Consider the following 14,365-nt stretch of genomic DNA (forward strand, 5'->3'; position numbering starts at 1 on the left):
ATTTTGGTGCAGATAAGATCTTTTGATTGCCTATTATTGCATTTTAATGCAATGTTGTGGCGACCAAAAAATGTAATTCTGGCATTTTGACTTTTTTTATAGTTATGCTGTTTAGCAATTGGGTTAATTTTTTTATATTGATAGATCGTGCAATTCTGAACTCGGCGATACCAAATATGTGCATATTTGATTTTTTTATTGGTTTATTTGGAATGTGGCGAACGGGGGGTGATTTGAACTTTTTTTTAAATACTTTTAAAAACTTTTTTTACACTTTTTGCATGCTTCAATAGTCTCCATGGGAGACTAGAAGCTGCAGTACTTTGATCTGCTCTGCTACACACAGGCGATGATCAGATTGCCTGTGTGTAGCAGAAATGCTCACTTGCTATGAGCGCCAACCACCGGGTGGCAATCATAGCAATCTGGCAATAACAACTATACAGGTCTGCTGGAGACCTCTGGTTGCCATGTCAACTCATTGGTGACCCATGGTCATGTGGCGGGGTTACCAGTGGGCAAGATTTCTGATGCGCTTCCGGTAAGCACGAGTTAAATGCCACTGTCAGAGATTGACAACGGCATTTAACTAGTTAACAGCCATGAGATGGATCGTGATTCCACCTGTGGCTGTTGCAGGCTCATGTCAGCTGTATATATCAGCTGACATGTGCCCAGAAGGGTGCGGGCTCAGAACCGGAGCACGCACTAAACGGGGATTCCAACATTGACGTATTATTATGCCCGATGTCGGAAAGGGGTTAAGGATATATTAAAATCAAGATAATGTGGCTCCTTTAAATCCTACCAATAGTCCTGACGTAGAACAGTATGCCACCAGCCCCAACACCCGTTTTGCTTGGACTTCCCCCACTAAGATTGAATGTGAAGAAAACAATATCCAAATCCTCCAAGATCTCTCAAAATTGACCCTTGACCTTAGAAGGCAACTCCAACCCTTGATGAAACTCCTCCAAGATAAAAACATAATCTATAAATTAATGCTCCCATTTGGACTTGCTATCTCCTTTGACAACAAAACCCTAATTATCAAAATTCCGAATAATTTTCCCTTAGTCCTCAACAAACTGGAGCTTTCTCAGCTTCAAATCCCAGATTGGACATCACCAGAAGATCTTCTCTGCCTTCCACCTTTACTAAAACTCGAGAAATGGGCAAATACACCAAATAAACCCAGGAAAATTAGAACATTGAACACTGACTCCAACAAAATGCCAAATAGAGCCAACAAAGGAGAGGAAGTATGAGCTGACTCAACACATTGAGCCGATTCAAAAGCGAAAAGACTTCATCATCTTCATTCTGTATTATGCCTTTAGTAGTTAAGACTTTTTCTGTGGGACTACCCCCAGCCTTCTACATCACTACTACTGTCTCTTTCCAATTTACAGGTCTATTCCTCCCACAGATCTGTTGATCATATTTTGATGTGATTCCTGGTTGGAAATATCACCAGCTTCTCTTTTACCAACCAGCTGCAAACTGAAAACCCTAGTTAAAGATATTCACATTTCAGTACCTCAGATAATTTTGTTCATCCTTTCCCTGTTAATCAATACCACCCAAATCCATTTTTTACCTATCCATAGTCTTGTTGAAAACACCATAACAAGAACCTGTGACCATAAATCCATATTATGGCCAACTTAAACATCGTAACTTTTAGGGTAAAACGTATAAACATCCCAGAGAAGAGAGCACGAATTTTGAGATACCTAGAAAAAAACAAAATTGACTCACTTAAAAAAAAACATACACCCCCATAACCGAAAACAAGACGTATATAAAATGGTACAACTCCGCCTCACCGACTAAAAAAAATAAAAAAATATTATACTCGATGAAGACAGAGGATTTATTTCTCTGAAATGAATGGTTTTCTATACACTATACACAGTGCCTTGCGAAAGTATTTGGCCCCCTGGAACTTTTCAACTTTTTCCCACATATCATGCTACAAACATAAAGATACAAAATGTAAATTTTTGGTGAGGAATCAACAACAAGTGGAACACAATTGTGAAGTTGAACGAAATTTATTGGTTATTTAAAATTTTTGTGGAATTTCAAAAACTGAAAAGTGGGGCTTGCAATATTATTCGGCCCCTTTACTTTCAGTGCAGCAAACTCACTCCAGAAGTTCATTGTGAATCTCTGAATGATCCAATGTTGTCCTAAATGCCTAATGATGATAAATATAAACTACCTGTGTGTAATCAAGTCTCCATATTAATGCACCTGCTCTGTGATAGTCTCAGGGTTCTGTTTGAAGCACAGAGAGCATCATGAAGACCAAGGAACACAACAGGCAGGGCCGTGATACTGTTGTGGAGAAGTTTAAAGCCGGATTTGGATACAAAATGATTTCCAAAACGTTAAACATCCCAAGGAGCACTGTGCAAGCGATCATATTGAAATGGAAGGCGTATCATACCACTGCAAATCTACCAAATCAAACAAGGAGAAGACTGATCAGAGATTATTATTATTATACATTTTTATAGCGCCATTTATTCCATGGTGCTTTACATGTGAAGAAAGGGGGCAAATATAAACAAGTACAATAAACATGAGCAAAAAACAAGGCACACAGGTACATAAGGAGGTAGGACCCTGCCCGTGAGGGCTCACAGTCTGCAGGGGATGGGTGAGGATACACTAGGAGAGGGTAGAGCTGGTTGTGTGGCGGTTCAGTAGGTTGAGGATCACTGCAGGCTGTAGGCTTGTCGGAAGAGGTGAGTCTTTAGGTTCTTTTTGAAGATGCAGCCAAGGGACCCATGATCACTCTGGATGAACTGCAGAGATCTACTGCTGAGGTGGGACAGTCTGTCCATAGGACAACAATCCTGTCGTACACTGCACGAATCTGGGATTTATGGAACAGTGCCAAGAAGAAAGCCATTTCTCAAAGATATCCATAAAAAGTGTCATTTAAAGTTTGCAACAAGCCACCTAGGAGTCACACCAAACATGTGGAAGAAGCACCAAACATGTGGAAGAAGGTGCTTTGGTTAGATGAAACCAAAATTGAACTTTTTGGCAACAATGCCAAATGATACAATAAGTTTGATGTGTCAAATGACCCCTCTTCCCATTGGAAAAAATAAAGTTGGATCCAAAATGGCCAACTTCAAAATGGCCGCCATGGTCACCACCCATCTTGAAAAGTTTTTCCCCTCCCATATACTAATGTGCCACAAAAAGGAAGTTGATATCACCAACCATTCCCATTTTATTTACAGTAGGTGTATCCATATACATGGCCCACCCTATAGATTACATAATCCAACAATGCAGGTTGGCCTCATTCACATCTCTCTCTTACCTCTGGATGCTGGTTGAAGGCCAGATGTGAACTATATAAAGAGACTTTTTCTTCTGATCCGTGTGATTCTACAGAAGATCACCATAGGGGACTACGGCACTGGCTGGAAGAACACAGGACTGCTTCATTGACAATCACTGAAACCCCAGAAACATCTTAAAGAATCCAGGTTGGGACAATCGAGTCACCTGGCTTCATACCTCACTGCTCTTGGTTAGCTTCCTAAACGTGTGGTTACCTCCTCGCTGTGGAGGCCCACCAAAAGTGGGGTGCCACTATTGGGGGTGGGGGTATTTGGCACTAGAAGAAGGTTTAATCCTGGCGAGTCAGTGGAAGGGTGAGACTCTGTAGTTTGCACCATCTTGGGTATTTGCTGGGACTGTTCTATATGCTATTGTGTGTCAGTGGTTCAATAAATTATTGCCACACTGCTTTACCTTCACCCTGAGTTGTCTGAGTAGTGTTCTGCCCACGGGGAGGGAGAGCTGGCATTTAGTGGTATGAGCCCTGGTCCATGCAGTCTGTCTAAAGACAGCTGGGCCAGCAGACAAGAGCACCCACTGATCCCCGGTGTCTCCACATAGCTTTTTTTTTATCAACAGATGCTGAAAAAGCATTTGACCCTGTCATTTGGCGGTTCATGGAACAAACATTCATAAAATTTGGCTTCCCGACCGTTTTAATTGAAAAAATATTAGCACTCAACACCAAACCCTTGGCTAGGCTGAAAGTTTACAATGAGCCTTCCCCTAGTATTGATATCAGAAATGGGATGAAGCAGGGTTGCCCTCAGTTGCTTCTCTTATTCATTCTTGTAATGGAAACCTTTGTACAAAAAATAAGACAAAACCCCAAAATCCAGGGTATAAAATGTGATAAAAAAGGACATAAAATAGTCGCATTCGCAGACGATCTATTCTATTACCTAACAGATCCCTGTCATTTATTTGAAATACTGCACAAAGAAATACACACATTCGGTCTCGTGACAAACTTTGAAATACATTTCTCCAAGTCTGAGCTGCTAAACATTAACTGAAATCCAGAAAATTGGCATCGCATATCACAAATATCCCCATTTAAAAATATAATTGTTCCCATATTACATATCTAAGGACCCAAATCAGCAATTCTCTCTCCTCCCTTTATGATTTACACTTTATACCGCTACTACATAAATTAGAACTTGATATCTCTTCATGGAAACAAGCCCCCATTTCCTGGTTCAGAAGAATTAATTTGATAAAAATAATCACCCTGCCCAAAATCTAATGGTATGTGCAGACGTTCAGTATTAGGCAGTGCTTTGGACCCAGCACATGTTCGCTGAGTCCAAAGCGCTGCCGGCTTTTGAACGTAGGTGCATCCGCATGTGTTCATTGGACCATGCAGAATCACCACGTCCAATACATTGTACAAGTGAAATTTATCTTGCGGAGACTTGAATCTCCGCAACATAAATAGACATGCTGCAGTCTGGAAAGACGCACTGCATGTCCGACTTCGCAGGGAAGCCGCGGGTGTCGGAACACGCATAGTGGGTATGCTGTAACATCTGGCCGCTGTGGTTTGATTGCTGCGGATGTACGTAGCATCCAACCCGCAGCATTTACTGACCGTGGGATCATACCCTTATACTTTCTCCAAGTTCTACCTATTGACATCACACAATTTTTCTTCCCAAAAATCAAAACCTTGGTCTCAAAGTTTATCTGGCAAAACAAAGGCCATAGAATTAGACATTCAATACTAACAAAAGCAAATAATAAAGGCGGTCTGGGACACCCAGACTTTGAAAAATACAGACTTTCCACACATTTAGTTAGATCTAGGGAGTGCATATTTCCCCACCAAAAAAAGTTTTTGTGTTAACCTAGAACTTAGTTCTCTTCGTGGAAACATAAACTAACCCCATACAACAGAATCAAATATTGTAAAATAACAAACCCACTCACTAAATTAATGATAAGTCTCTGGAATAAAACAAGCAAAAGATACAATCTTATTCCTAATATTTGTGTCTATTCTCCACTATCATATCTGATCCCAAATAGACATACATTTTTAAACAATAAAATGAAAACTTCAGAATATCTATCTAATACACCAATTGGTCAATTAATACATAAAAGTAATGCTCTTACTGAAAGCTAGATAAAATCTGTATTCTATAATATTATACAGACCTTGAAGTTTTAATCCTTAAAGAAACAACCACAGTTCATCTACCAAATATTTCAAACCAGACAGCAGACAGTCCATTACGAGATTTATTTATAAATATGAAAGAAAACAAAAGAATATCCAAAATATACAAAATAATTTGTGACACATAAGAAACCCCCCAATTAATTAAATGAAAAAGAAAATTACTTATGACCTTTAATGTCGAGTACATTATAATATCCTAAAAGGTGTACAATCCAGCTGTCCTTCAATTAAATATGAAGAACTCAACAATAAAATAATATCTAGGAGGTATAAAACCCCCAACATCCTCCACAAGATTAACAAATCTTACCAAATTGCTGGAGATGCAGCTCAGAATTTGGTAAACCCTCCCATATTGTAACAAATCTAAGAGTGGACCCTCTGGGCCGTGGTATCGAACCTCCCTTAGGTGAGCTGACCTACTGGAACTGACCCCTATACAGGGACTGTCAGGGGCAAGGCCAGGGGGCTCAAATACCATGACAGCCGGTATCCCTGCTCGATGGGGCAGGCAGGAAAGGAATAAGAAAGAATGGAAACAAGGATTCAGGGCTCGGGATAGACAGGGAACCAGAGGAGTGGAAAAGGATCCTAAGATTTAGTAGGAGAGGCTGGACGGATGAAGCGGGAACCACCTGGGAATGCAGGCAGCGGACAACACTGGGGTATATTCAGCCATTTGGTATATTCAAAACAGTTCATTTTTTTCACATTAATGTACACTCTGCATCCCATCTTGACTGAAAAAAACAGAAATGTAGAAATTTTTGCAAATTGAATAAAAAAGGAAAACTGAAACATCATATGGTCATAAGTATTCAGACCCTATGCTCAGACACTCATATTTAAGTCACATGCTGTCCATTTCCTTGTGATCCTCCTTTAGATGGTTCTACTCCTTCATTGGGGGCCAGCTGGTTTAATTAAACTGATAGGACTTGATTTGGAAAGGCACACACCTGTCTATATAAGACCTCACAGCTCACAGTGCATGTCAGACCAAATGAGAATCATGAGGTTAAAAGAACTGGCCAACGAGCTCAGAGACAGAATTTTGGCAAGGCACAGATCTGGCCAAGGTTACAACAGAATTTCTGCAGCACTCAAAGCTCCAAAGAGCACAGTGGCCTCCATAATCCTTAAATGGAAGAAGTTTGGGACCACCAAAAGTCTTCAAAGACCTGGCTGTCCAGCTAAACTGAGCAATTGTGGGAGAAGAGTCTTGGTGAGAGAGGTAAAGAAGAACCCCAAGATCACTATGGCTGAGCACCAGAGATGCAGTAGGGAGATGGGAGAATGTTCCACAAAGTCAACTATCCTTTCAGCCCTCCACCAGTCAGGCCATTATGGCAGAGTGTCCCAACGGAAGCCTCTCCTCAGTGCAAGACATATGAAAGTGCAGCGCCCCAGAGTCCTGGTCGTTGCAGTACTGATGCTCTGCCGCTAAGGGGGGTTATGGTACGTCTGATGGCACTGAAGGAGTTCTTCTGACCAGGTATCACAGTCACCAATACACTTCACAGTCTTGCCTCCAGGGGGAGCTAAGGGTGCTATGTATTAGGCCACTCCTCACAATCTGGTAAAACTGGGGGTTAGGCAGAAAGTTAGACAGACGCTGACTGGGAATCGAACAGGCAACACCCTGTGGCAGAGGGTGTTGCGGGGAGAGACTCAGGGGGGTCCCTGTCAGGGGTGGGATCCTGACAGAGGCCTAGCGAACAGAGAGAACGTTACGGGACCGCGCCTGCACCTGATCGCGGCGGTACCCTAAGAAAGGACAAGCAGCGAGGTATATTGTGCTGAGTGAGAAACGAGATCAATGCAACAAGGAGAAATACCAGTAGGAGTCGTGCTGTAAGACGAGGCAACATCCTACTGAGGCGCGTAGCCGGTGGCCGGAACGCCGAGGAAGTATTAGGCTCCAAGCAATACTTCAAACCTACGGCAGGACAGTCAGTTATAGGCGGGCTGTCTCACCCAATTCACCTAAGAAGACATAGGGGGCAACAACAGGAGAGGGGCGACTCTAGGGTCCCGGAAGAACTCCGAGCCTACCCGTCATACGGGTGCGTCCTAGCCATATCATCTGGGGGACGAAGAAGAACATCATAATCGAGTTGTGAGGGAACTTCAGAAACAGACACAACAGTTGTGGGGACTATCCTGTAAGCACAGCAGGGGAGGACCACAACACACAAGCGCTAGAAGGTAGGCACAGATTTCCACCTGCAAAGGGAACTCTGGAGGTGCCATCGGACCGGCCGGACTTGCGTAGCCCGGTTAACCGTATTCCGGATTGAGGATCCTGGGACCTTCAGTAAAGAGGTAAAGAGACTGCAACCTGGTGTCCTCGTTATTTACTGCGACCTGCACCGCACCACCACAACATCATCATCATTCCATCCACACCCTTCATTGTACGCCCCTCAGCAGGGTCACGGACCGAGTCTAGCCACCGTGACAACCCCAGAACAGAGACTCAGAGGCCCGGTACCGGGTACCCCTCGGCCCTGCGGCAGTGGGGGCGCTACAAAAGTCTGCATAGAGTTTGCTAAAAAACACATGAAGGACTCCCAGACTATGAGAAATAAGATTCTCTGGTCTGATGAGACAAAGATAGACTTTTAGGTGATAATTCTAAGCGGTATGTGTGGAGAAAACCAGGCATTGTCATCACCTGCCCAATACAATCCCGACAGTGAAACGTGGTGGCAGCATCATGCTATGGGGGTGTTTTTCAGCTGCAGGGACAGGACGACTGGTTGTCATTGAAGGAAACATGAATGTGGCCAAGTACAGAGATATCCTGGATGAAAACCTCTTCCAGAGTGCTCTGGACCTCAGACTTGTCCGAAGGTTCACCTTCCAACAAGACAATGACCCTAAGCACACAGCTAACATAAAAAAGGAGTGGCTTCAGAACAACTCTGTGACCATTCTTGACTGGCTCAGCCAGAGCCCTGACCTAAACCCAACTGAGCATCTATGGAGAGACCTGAAAATGGCTTGTCCACCACCTTTCACCATTCGACCTGACGAAACTGGAGAGGATCTGCAAGGAAGAATGGCAGAGGATCGCCACATCCAGGTGTGAAAAACTTGTTGCATCATTCCCAAGAAGACTCATGGCTGTACTAGCCAAAAGGGTGCTTCTACTCAATACTGAGCAAAGGATCTGAATACTTATGACCATGTGATATTTCAGTTTTTCTTTTTTTAAAAATTTTAAAAATTACTACATTTCTGTTTTTTTCAGTCAAGATGGGGTGCAGAGTGTACATTAATGAGAAAAAAATGAGCTTTTTTGAATTTACCAAATGGCTGCAATGAAACAAAGAGTGAAAAATTGAAAGGGGTATGAATACTTTGCGTACCCACTGTATATACTGTATATTGGTGTTTCACTGTTGTATGTGGTTGTTTTTTTTTACTAATATATTATCTATTGTTATTACTTATTTAGTCCCTTTACACAGGCTTTGGGGCCCCTTCCTATTCACATTTATATTTTTATCCATTTTTCACATTACACTTTTTTATTGTTTTTTATATATTGCCCAATTACACTTTGACCCCATTGTATTCACTCACATATAACTTTTTCTTTTTTTATCTTTAGCTTCCCTGCGCTATGTTTTACATGGAAGTTGAAATCTTGCAGTGCTAAGAACCAGCTGGTGACCCTAGCATTTTTACCTTTTGTTTCCCTCATCCGAGTGAGGCATGGTTGGATATCAATCTAAACTTACATCCTACCAGATAGTACAGTAATGTGTCCACCGCCCACTTTATAGCCAAGCTTTCCTTCTCTATGACCGAATAATTCCTCTCACATGAGGAAAGCTTAATACTTAGGTAGAAAACAGGGTGCTCCTCTCCGTATATTTCCTGAGAAAGTACTGCTCCTAAACTGATATCTGAGGTGTCTGTTTGGAGTATAAACTCTTTCTTAAAGTCGGGGGCCACCAGAACTGGCTGTTTACACAGAGCTCCTTTCATTTTTTTAAATGCAGTCTCTGCCTCTTCAGAGCATTTGACCATTACTGATTTTGTCCCCTTAAGGAGGTCAGTTGGGGCGTCGCCATCATGGCGAAGTTTGGGATGAACCTTCTGTAGTATACCTCAATCCCCAGGAAGGCTCTAACTTGTTTTTTTAACATTGGTCTCAGCCATGTTTGGATTGCCTCCACTTTACTGATCTGGGGTTTTATCTCGTCTCTCCCCACTACATATCCCAGGTATTTTGCTTCTTCTTTCCACAAAGCACACCTCTTTGGGTTGGTTGAAAACCCCACCTTCCTTAGGGCATCAAACACCGCCTGGACCTTTTCTAGATGACTCTCCCAGTCCGGGCTGAAGATAACAATATCGTCCAGGTATGCCACGGCGTATTGCTTATGGGGTGAAAGAATTTTATCCATAGCTCTCTGGAAGATTGCCGATGCCCCTTCAGGCCAAATGGCATCCGGACATACTGGAAGCATCCGTCCAGTGTAGAAAACGCAGTCTTCTCTTTGGCTACCTGTGCCATGGTGATCTGCTAATAGCCCTTCGTCAAATCCAAGGTGGTTATATACCTTGCAGGCCCAAGTCTCTCAATCAGCTCATCGATGCGTGGCATGGGATATGCGTCGATCTTGGAGGCCTCATTCAACTTCTGATAGTCATTGCAGAACTTCCATTCCCCTTCGGGCTTTGGGACCAGGACAATCGAGCTTGACCAACCTTAGATTCCTCAGTGACCCCAAGTTTCAACATATGCTCCACCTCCTTGGAGATCACTTCTCGACGGGCCTCCGGAATCCGATAAGGCTTCACATTTACACACACATGTGACTCTGTCAGAACTTTGTGTCCTAAGACCTTTGTGCACCCTGGCATTTCCAAGAAAAGGTCCTTGTTCTTCTGGAGCAACTTCCAGCACTGCTGTTTTTGGGCCTTCGAAAGCATCTCCGCTATGGCATGTTTGCCAAACTGCACCCCTTTATTAGGCCTAACAATTTTGAAGTGGAAATCTGGCCTTCTGATTTTCAACTGAAGCACAGTTTTATCACAAACTATTTGGAGTAGCTAATTGGGCCTCCTGGCTGCACCCCAATATTAGGCCTAATGATTTTTAAGTGGAAATCTGGCCATGTGATTTGGCACTGTAGCACAGTTTTATCACAAACAATTTGGACTAGGAAATTGGGCCTCCAGGCCTAACGATTTTTGATTGAAAATCTGGCCTTCTGAACTCTCACTGAAACACAGTTTTAGCACAAACGATTAGTAATAGCCAATGCGGCTTCCGGAGACTGCCACACAGTTTTTGCACAATCTACTTAGATGCTGGAAGATCGATTTCACTCAGGACAAGATCCTATCTATTTAACAGACAAATTCACTTTCACTACCAGCACTAGTGTAGGAGTGACCTCTTTGCACTGTGACACTGTGACTATGGCGCAAGCAAAACAAGATGTCAGCTTTTTTATGGCCAGGGACATGTGACTTTGGCAGCAGGAAACAACACACATAAAATTAAAGGAAAATAAAGAAGAAGAGCGTGTCGCTTCTGTAACCTCTCCACACGCTCTTCTAACCTCTCCACACTCCGTCCCGTCATCAAGCATGTCCTCCCTGTCCCACCCATTCATCATACAGCACCACTATGATAGCCAAAGTAATAACAATAGCATTAGTGGAAATGCGATGATTTACACAACTATGACCGAATTTTGCCAACTTTGAGTAAAATTGCTCGTGAAAGCGTACACAAATCCGAATGTGATACATACGCACAGAATTTGAAATTGGTGAATGTTTTTCAAATATGTTTGCTTATCTCTATATATGAGGCTGTTGAGTTTGGCCCAGAAGTACATAACATGTGTAAATGTATTCTATGGATTGTAACTGCAAACTAAAACTGTCACACAAGGTTGAGAAATTGAAGAATTACCATATTATCAATATTTATGTAAAGGTAAAGTAATTCAAACACTTCAACAAAAGTTTGGAAAAACAAGGAAAGCTTCATCCTTTAAAGTTTAAAGTTTTTTTTGCCTTATGATATAAATAGCTATCCGCCAGATGACCCTAGTCACTCACTTGTTATAACACCCTCTGAGTTGCTACTGTTATTATTTTCAGAACCAGCCATATGTTCACATACTGAGCTGCAGAACTGGACTGGATTGTGCTTTAGTATCTTTTTGTGCAAGGTACAGGTACTTGTTTTTGTAATTCTTTGTTCACAAATCCAGTTAAATGGATCCTTTTAAAAATGGATAATTTGGTTTTCGTTTTGCTTTCCTTTTTGTTCCATTTTTCCAGGATCTGTTTTTATTAAAGGTGTCTCTCAGCACCTCCAGTGTTCTGGGCACGCACAGTGCTAAAAAAATGGAACAGATAATGAATTACATATTAAATTCCCATCAGTTATATTCTGTTTCCCATATACAAAGTTAACAGAAAAATAGCAGCAAGCAAAAACAAAGAAAATGTAAATAATAATTGGAGGACAATTTAAAGAAAAAGAACCAAGGACAAAACCCCCACTAATGTGCATTTAAAACACTAAGACTAAAGGTGACCAATATTATTAAAAAATATATAAATCTCAAAGATGGCAGAAAATAGATGGGTTTATTGGGAGTGCATAGTTATACATGTGATGCATAAGATATATAGAATAAAAATGGTAGAAATGAGTTCGGGGAAGAGGGAAGGGGTATCTTTTCGTTTTAGTATTTTTAACCCCTTTCTGCCATCGGACGGAATAGTGCGTCTGATGGCAGAACCCCCTCTTTGATGTGGGCTTCGGCGGTTAGCCCGCATCAAAGCCGGGACATGTCAACTGTTTTGAACAGCTGACATGTGCCCGCAATAGGTGCGGGTGGAATCGCAATCCACCCGCACCTATTGACTAGTTAAAGTAGTTTGACTAGTTAAAAATGTAAAGGGGTATGAATACTTTCCGTACCCACTGTATATATACAGTGGGGAAAAAAAGTATTTAGTCAGCCATCAATTGTGCAAGTTCTCCCACTTAAAAAATGAGAGAGGCCAGTAATTGACATCATGGGTAGACCATAAATATGAGAGTCACAATCAGAAAGAAAATCACCTTGCCTGATTTGGCAAGATTTACAGTACAGACCAAAAGTTTGGACGCACCTTCTCATTTTAAGATTTTTCTGTATTTTCATGACTATGAAAATTGTACATTCACACTGAAGGCATCAAAACTATGAATTAACACATGTGGAATTATATACTTAACAAAAAAGTGTGAAACAGCTAAAATGATGTCTTATATTCTAGGTTCTTCAAAGTAGCCACCTTTTGCTTTGATGACTGCTTTGCACACTCTTGGCATTCTCTTGATGAGCTTCAAGAGGTAGTCACCGGGAATGGTCTTCCAGCAATCTTGAAGGAGTTCCCAGAGATGCTTAGCACTTGTTGGCCCTTTTGCCTTCACTCTGCGGTCCAGCTCACCCCAAACCATTTCGATTGGGTTCAGGTCTGGTGACTGGAAGCCAGGACATCTGGCGTAGCACCCCATCACTCTCCTTTTTGGTCAAATAGCCCTTACACAACCTGGAGGTGTGTTCGGGGTCATTGTCCTGTTGAAAAATAAATGATGGTCCAACTAAACGCAAACCGTACGGAATAGCATGCCTCTGCAAGATGTTGTGGTAGCCATGCTGGGTCAGTATGCCTTCAATTTTTAATAAATGCCCAACAGTGTCACCAGCAAAGCACCCCCACATCATCACACCTCCTCCTCCATGCTTCACGGTGGGAACCAGGCATGTAGAGTCCATCCGTTCACCTTTTCTGCTTTGCACAAATACATGATGGTTGGAACCAAAGATCTCAAATTTGGACTCATCAGACCAAAGCACAAATTTCCACTGGTCTAATGTCCATTCCTTGTGTTCTTTAGCCCAAACAAGTCTCTTCTGCTTGTTGCCTGTCCTTAGCAGTGGTTTCCTAACAGCTATTTTACCATGAAGGCCTGCTGCACAAAGTCTCCTCTTAACAGTTGTTGTAGAGATGTGTCTGCTGCTAGAACTCTGTGTGGCATTGACCTGGTCTCTAATCTGAGCTGCTGTTAACCTGAGATTTCTGAGGCTGGTGACTCGGACAAACTTATCCTCAGAAGCAGAGGTGACTCTTGGTCTTCCTTTCCTGGGGTAGTCCTCATGTGAGCCAGTTTCTTTGTAGCGCTTGATGGGTTTTGCCACTGCACTTGGGGACACTTTCAAAGTTTTCCCAATTTTTCGGACTGACTGACCTTCATTTCTTAAAGTAATGATGGCCACTCATTTTTCTTTACTTAGCTGCTTTTTTCTTGCCATAATACAAATTCTAACAGTCTATTTAGTAGGACTATCAGCTGTGTATCCGCCAGACTTCTGCACAACACAACTGATGGTTCCAACACCATTTATAAGGCAAGAAATCCCACTTATTAAACCTGACAGGGCACACCTGTGAAGTGAAAACCATTCCCGGTGACTACCTCTTGAAGCTCATCAAGAGAATGCCAAGAGTATGCAAAGAATTCATCAAAGCAAAAGGTGGCTACTTTGAAGAACCTAGAATATAAGACATAATTTCAGTTGTTTCACTATGTTAATTCATAGTTTTGATGCCTTCAGTGTGAATGTACAATTTTCACAGTCATGAAAATACAGAAAAATCGTTAAATGAGAAGGTGTGTCCAAACTTTTGGTCTGTACTGTATTTTGCAAATTGTGGTGTAAAATAAGAATTTGGTCACCTAAAAACATGCAAGAGTTCTTGCTCTCACAGACC

The sequence above is a fragment of the Ranitomeya variabilis genome, chromosome 1, assembly GCF_051348905.1.
Source record: "Ranitomeya variabilis isolate aRanVar5 chromosome 1, aRanVar5.hap1, whole genome shotgun sequence".
Lineage (NCBI taxonomy): Eukaryota > Metazoa > Chordata > Amphibia > Anura > Dendrobatidae > Ranitomeya > Ranitomeya variabilis.